This window comes from Gouania willdenowi, chromosome 10 (assembly GCF_900634775.1).
Source record: "Gouania willdenowi chromosome 10, fGouWil2.1, whole genome shotgun sequence".
In the NCBI taxonomy this organism is placed as follows: Eukaryota; Metazoa; Chordata; class Actinopteri; order Blenniiformes; family Gobiesocidae; genus Gouania; species Gouania willdenowi.
This window is the reverse complement of record NC_041053.1, coordinates 13,763,071-13,770,202: the sequence shown is the minus strand read 5'-3', so window position 1 is coordinate 13,770,202 and position 7,132 is coordinate 13,763,071. Positions and strand designations below refer to the sequence as shown.

The 7,132-nt window shown below is 41.4% G+C and overlaps 2 non-coding genes across 2 annotated transcripts; both read left to right on the top strand.

Annotated features, from left to right (window-relative positions):
- Nucleotides 1-767: 767 nt before the first annotated feature.
- trnai-uau (transfer RNA isoleucine (anticodon UAU)) lies at nucleotides 768-861 on the top strand. Its single transcript has 2 exons — nucleotides 768-805; nucleotides 826-861. It is a non-coding gene; the product is annotated as a tRNA-Ile (tRNA).
- Nucleotides 862-6,476: 5,615 nt separating this feature from the next.
- On the top strand, nucleotides 6,477-6,570 carry trnai-uau (transfer RNA isoleucine (anticodon UAU)). Its single transcript has 2 exons — nucleotides 6,477-6,514; nucleotides 6,535-6,570. It is a non-coding gene; the product is annotated as a tRNA-Ile (tRNA).
- Nucleotides 6,571-7,132: the final 562 nt, after the last annotated feature.

Genomic DNA, 7,132 nt, shown 5'->3' with positions numbered 1-7,132 from the left:
ATTTCAGGAGACATTCATCATGAGATTGTGAACGCTCCTCTTCCGGAGCAGGATGTGAAGTGGGCGTGGCCAGACATCATTTGCATACCCGAAAGTACACTTAGAAACAGCCTGTTCTGAGTGAAGCTCATGAGAGCAACTTTTTAGACCGCTGAAATTCTGGAAGACGGATGTGTTTAGGGCAAAACACTTCAAAAATGATATTGTTGTGCTTCTGTTTGGTATTAAGTTTTTCCGCCTTAGTTTCCTAAATTTTTGGTTTTCAGCCATGATTTTTAATTTTGATGCATCTCTAGTGTTAATACAGAAGATGCCCCACCATCTTTTCTACAGTGTATGGTGTGGAGGAGTAGAAGATGGAATTGGTGACTTTTCTGCTTGAAAGGTAATTACTGCTGTTTTATTTACACTATGTTTGATTTGTAATTGTTACACTAGAACTCTGTAGTGCATGTGTTTGTTTGTGCGCACGCTGCTATCACTGCAGTCTCCGGGTGGGCTGCTGTGAGTGACACTTTGTTGTTTCGCTGCTGCTGATCGATTGGTGTGTGCGCATAGAGAGAGAGAGAGAAGCGCTGCAGTAATATGCTTTTAACAGTGCATGTCATATTACTGTGATGTTGCTGTCGTGCTAATGTTAGCTTGTTAGCTCCTCTGAGGGAGGGACTTTGGAGGCAGGGCAAGAGAGCAGCAGAGAGGGAGGGGGAGGGAGGGAACTCAAAGTTGCGGACTGCACCTTTAACAAGGACAAAGAAGGTGCTTGTCAGGCTCCAGTGGCGCAATAGGTTAGCGCGCAGTACTTATATGACAGTATTCAGCTAAGCAATGCTGTGGTTGTGAGTTCAAGCCTCACCTGGAGCATATTTTTGTCATAGTGTGGGGTGGGCTAATGAAGCGATAGTATGTTAATAATTTTCAAGAAATCCACTTTTAGACTTCATATATACAGTACAAAACATCCCTTTATATGTGCAACGTCATTTTGGAGATTTCAGCCAATTAAATATGTTGTTTGTCACAACAAAAGTACTATTCAAATGTCTATGGGGAAATAGAATTGCAATCTTATGTTTTAGTGCTTGGTGAGGAGTCATCCAGTGTTTTGAAATGTATGAAGTTACTGCTGATGTTGCACTAACTAGAAAACAAGAAAAATTTATTAACAATTAACAACAGCTGGAGCTTATTATGATGGAGAAGTCTTATGGTAGAGGCCCGACAAAGCGCAATCCATTCCTGCCAGGTCGAACACAGCTAACCAGACCCTCCAGGAATTTGCGATGTTGCTATCGCAACTATTATTGCAAATTCAGCCAATCCTTATTAAATCTGCACAGCCCTGCAATTCATTTCCACAATTTTGACTAATCTGACAAAGCCCAGAGTGTATCACAACAGCCACTACGACGCTACAATGTGCTTTACATGATAAAACATTCAATTGTTTAAAATCAATAAGAACATTTAAATCAATAAGAACATTTAAATCAATAAGAACATTTAAAATCATCAGTAAAATCATCATTACATCAACAACATGACAAAAAATCTCTCTCTCAATCATATGCAGTAGAGAAAAAAAGTGCCTTTAACTTTGATTTAAAAATGTTCACATTAGATACTGACTTCAGCTCCGCTGGCAGTTTGTTCCACTTCTTTGCAGCATAACAACTAATGCTACGTTCACACCAAACGCGTTTTCTGCGGGACTGTTCGCGTCTGTCGCGCGAAACCTTCCGCAGGATTCGCGGGATCAAAAAATGTTTCCCTATTCGCTTCATTCGCGTCTGAAGCGAAGCTCCGCCCACCAGACTCCCAAACGGCGACAACCAGGCTCTGTTTGTTTCCACCATCAACTATGGAGGACCTCCGTTAATTCACTGCTCCTAACCTCGGAAGGAACGTCGGCTTTTCTGGCTTCACCAGGTTTACCAGCGCCACATCCAACTCGGTGAGCTTCACTGACCGCTTCAGAAGTTACAGCTGGATGATGACTGCTTCCAGCGGTACCTGTGGATGACCAGCGCCCGATTCGACGACCTGCTGGGTCGGATTGGCCCACGGATGTCCCGGCAGGATACCAACTACCGGAGCTCCATCTCTGCAGCCGAACGACTGTCTGTCTGTCTCCGGTAAGTTTCATAAGCAACCGAAGATGCCATGATTCATCAGACACATCTCTCAAATACACAATAAAGATAGATACTATATTAATCCCTGCTTTATTATTGTTTTTTTTATCATAAATATATTACAACTAAAATAAAAGTTAATCATTATAATAAATTATTTACTATTGTTATTTTTTGTCCTCTGGAGACCTATTCTGGAAGATGAGGCTTGTTTCATTAATATTTATTGTTTTTAACTCTTATTAATAAATAGTTATTTATTTACTACTGTTAATTATTGTCATCTGGGAGATAAGGCCTGTTCTCTCTAATCTCTCCACCTTTTATGCACACGTACACACCCACATTATATATATCTGATTATCAATGATCTGAGCTTTTCTATGTTGTTCACTGTGCAGGTATCTGACCACAGGTGACTCCTTCAGGACCACAGCTTAACAGCTATGGACGAGAGGTCTTCACATCGTACTTCTCTGCAGGAGCCGTTCCATGGCTAGACATATTGCACCAGCACACCCAAAACGACTATTTTAAGAGTCAACCACATACTTCTATAGAGCAAACTTCCTACTGTATTAACATGTGTATAATAAATATGGAAGAATGGGGAGAGAAACGTCTGTCAGCTTCATTTTTAACCAGAAAGAAATAATCCAAGAAACCTCACCTCGGAAATTAACATAAGGCATTAAAGGTCTCGCACAGAATCAATATGAGGAAACTATATATTCTTGTATGAAAAAAATATATAACCTTAATGTGGTGTACACATAGCTGTTAAGATGCATTGATAGAAATTAAAAAGAAAGCAAAAGTACACTTTAAAATGTGTTTTTAATCAACCATACTGAAAGAACACCATGTACATTAACATAATACCTCAATTTTAAACAAACTGTTTACTTCAATATTATAATACTTACATAATAAACAAACTAGTATAAACAACTATTCACAATGTGGTTCCTGCCATGCAAAGAGTCCCACCCACCCCAGCCCATCCAGCCCAATCCAAAACCTAATTAAAATATTCCAAATTTAGTGTTACCGGATGATAATCAAGAAGTTTAAAACTTTGAAATTTAACGTTCCCTAAATTCTGGTGGCACTTTTTGCAGGGTAGGAAGCAGGTCTCTGAAAAACATCTCATCCTCAGTCAGAGCTGGTGGTGAGGAGGTGGTCTCCTGAAGGTCTGTAGGATAAGCTGCTCCACCTCTCTTGGAGAGCCTTGGCTGGGCCTCTTCTTTGTTCTTTTTCCTTAAAAATAAACAAACACATTATATATATATATATATATATATATATATTAATAGCTAATCAAGTCACTGTTACTTAAATAGGATCATAGATATATTTTAATTAAACATTAAATGAGGTAATGATCAACATTGTCATCACTGATATACCAAGCATTTATAGATACATTTTATTTATAACAGAATGCAAAACAACTTCTGTCATGTTCATATCAGATGGTTTGGCTGCACTTGTTTCTGCAGGAGATGCTGCTGTAGCACCATCACCATCATCAGCATCTTCTCCTGCTCCCTGAGCACTATCTGTTCCCCCTCCCTGTCCTTCTCCATCACTCATCTGATTGTTTACCTCTGAGTGACAGCAAACACAATATATGAAACACATTACTATAGATTTTAAATCACTATACTAGATTTAGGTCCCCCACTAGAAGAAGCCCTGTGATGCATAAAGGCCTGAATATTAACCTGGTATATATTTCTACATGTCTGCACTGATAAACAAACCTCCAGTCTCTGATGGTTGACCATACTCTGTGGTCCTGTCTTCCTCAACCCTCTACACCATGTTGCTGCTTGTCTCTCGCGGTGAAACAAAGGGGTCTATGAAGGACATGACCACAGGGTATTTCCACCGTTTGGATGTTCCTGCAGCTGACCCACTACGCTTCTCCTGACTTTTTTTTCCTCTCATAACCCATAAGTGAAAATAGCTGGTGTTAGCGGCTAATGCTATCATTAGCTAATGCTATCCTCACTCACTGCCGACTTTCAAAGATGAAAACTACAGAGAGAACATTTACCTGCTGCTCCACCTCCTCGCTGATTCTCCTCCACACCAAATCCTTCCTTGTCCTGGTCCTGGTTAAAATAACAGGCCGTGTCATACAGCTCCCGGTGGTCACACACCGCTACGATGAGCTTCTCCTCAATGGTTGAACGGGTGAAAATACTGGTTTCCGTGTTGCCTGCCTGACGTCATTGCCAACAAGGACTCTGATTGGCGTTCGCGCCTGCGCGTCACGCGAAACTGCCGCTGGAGTTCAATATTTTCAACTCAAGCGAACGGCGAATAACGCGAAAATCGGGAGCGCGCTTGCCGCAGCATTCGCGTTCAACGCGCGAAACAGTTCGCGCCGCCCCACCGGCGAATAATTCGCCTCCCAGCGCGTCTAAACCATTGACTTTGCATGTAATCTGTTCGCTTGTGCCGCAGACACCGCGTTTGGTGTGAACGTAGCATAAAAGCAGCATCACCATGTTTACTGTGAACTCTGGGCTCCACTATCTGATCTGTGTCCATAGATCTGAGAGACCTGCTGGGTTCATACCTGACTAACATGTCACTGATGTATTCTGGACCAAACCCATTCACAGATTTATACACCAGCAGCAGAACTTTAAAGTCTATTCTGAGGCTGACTGGGAGCCAGTGTAAAGACTTTAAAACTGGAGTAATGTGCTCTGACCTCTTTGTTCTGGTTAAGACCCGAGCTGCAGCGTTCTGAACCAGCTGTAGCTGTTTGATGCTCTTTTGGGGGATTCCTGTCAGAAGACCATTACAATAGTCCAGTCTGCTGGAGATAAAAGCATGGACCAGTTTCTCCTGGTCTTTCTGAGCCATTAAACCTTTCACTCTGGAGATGTTCTTTAGGTGGTAGAAGGCTGTTTTTGTGATAGATTTGATCTGACTGCTGAATGTAAGATCTGAGTCAATCAGAACACCAAGGTTTTTGACTTTGTCTTTAGCTTTTAAAGATCGAGACTCAAGATAATTGCTGACAGCAGTCCTCTTTTCCTTGTTACCAAAGACAATCACCTCCGTCTTGTCATGGTTTAGTTGAAGGAAGTTTTCACTCATCCAGCAGTTTACTTTTTCTAAACAGTCACACAACACCTCAATGGGACCTTAGTCATCTGGGTTCAGTGATAGATATAGTTGTGTGTCATCTGCATAGCTCTGATAATCAACCTTACAGTTCTGTAAAATTTGTCCTAAAGGAAGCATGTAAAGGTTAAACAGAAGGGGTCCAAGAACAGATCCCTGAGGAACCCCACAGGACATTGGTAATCTGTCAGATTCAAAGTTTCCAATGCTTACAAAATAGCTTCGCTCCTCCAAGTATGACTTAAACCATTGCATTACTTTTCCATTCAGTCCAACCCATGTTTGCAATCTGTGCAACAAAATTGTATGATCTACAGTGTCAAATGCAGCACTTAGATCCAACAGAATGAGAACAGATACTTTTCCTGAATCAGTGTTCAACCTTATGTCATTGATCACTTTGATAAGAGCAGTTTCAGTGCTGTGATGAGAATGAAAACCTGACTGAAATTTATCAAATATTTTGTTGAATGTTAAGAATTGACTCAGTTGGTTGAAGACCACCTTCTCAATGATCTTGGCCATGAATGGAAGGTTGCTGATTGGTCTATAGTTAGCCAGTATAGAGGCATCCAGTGTTCTCTTTTTTATCAGCGGTTTCACAGCAGCTACGGGCGACCGTGGCTCAGGTGGTAGTGGGTCGTCTTCTGATCGAGAGGTTGGCGGTTCGATCCCAGTACCTGACTATGTGTCGAAGTGTCCTTGGGCAAGACACTGAACCCTAAGTTGCTCCCAGTGGTCGACTAGCGCCTTGCATGGCAGTCCTGTCCCACTGGTGTGTGAATGTGAGAGTGATTGGGTGAATGAGCTGATATGTAAAGCGCTTTGAGACTGCTTCAGTGTGGGGATAAAGCGCTATATAAAATCAAGTCCATTTACCATTTACAGACAGGTGTTGCAAAAACTTTTGGGACCCAAAAACATTGTGGTTCCGGTGGATTCGATGGCACGTGGCTAAAGTCCAACCCCCTAGCATAAGCCACTTTCAGCTTCTGAAGCCGGCATCCACCATCAGACGCCGGGATTGCCGCGGAGCAACCAGAGCAACCAGAATCATGATTTAGTCTGTTTAGTCTTTAAACAGTGTTTACCGACTGCGTTATAACAGCGGACTGCACCTTTAACAAGGACAAACAAGGTTTCCTTTCCCCCCACAATCTAGGACGTATCATTTAGTTAGCAAATAGCACTTGTCAGGCTCCAGTGGCGCAATAGGTTAGCGCGCAGTACTTATATGACAGTATTCAGCTAAGCAATGCTGAGGTTGTGAGTTCAAGCCTCACCTGGAGCATATTTTTGTCATAGTGTGGGGTGGGCTAATGAAGCGATACTATGTTTCCAATTTTCAAGAAATCTACTTTTAGACTTCATGTATCGTAACACCCCTTTATATGGGCATCGTCATTTTGGAGACGCTTTCAAGGAAAATAGCGACGTAGCACAAACAGTGTTTGATTATCTCTTGCTGCTCTAGGAGGACTTTTAAAGAAAATAACCTGATTAAACCTCCACTATTATAAATTATCTATGATAAAGCTTGCTACTAAAATGAACTACAGGTACATGTAAAAACAGTAGCAGTAGCTATCGTTGGTGCATGCGCCCCCTAGTGTTATCTCCACGCACCATGAGACTCTTCTAAAGCAAGTGTGTTAAATTGTTGTAAATTGTTTTCTGTATTATTATTATTATTATTATTTTTAAATTGACCAGTTTATGCAAAGTTTTAGAAAATAATAGTCTTAATGCAGCAACTTTTACCACAATTTCTTTGAAAAAACTGCAGCAAAATCAGGTGTTTTCAGCCTTAACAATCACAGAAATTAGCTACAACATCCTGGAGGGAATGGCTA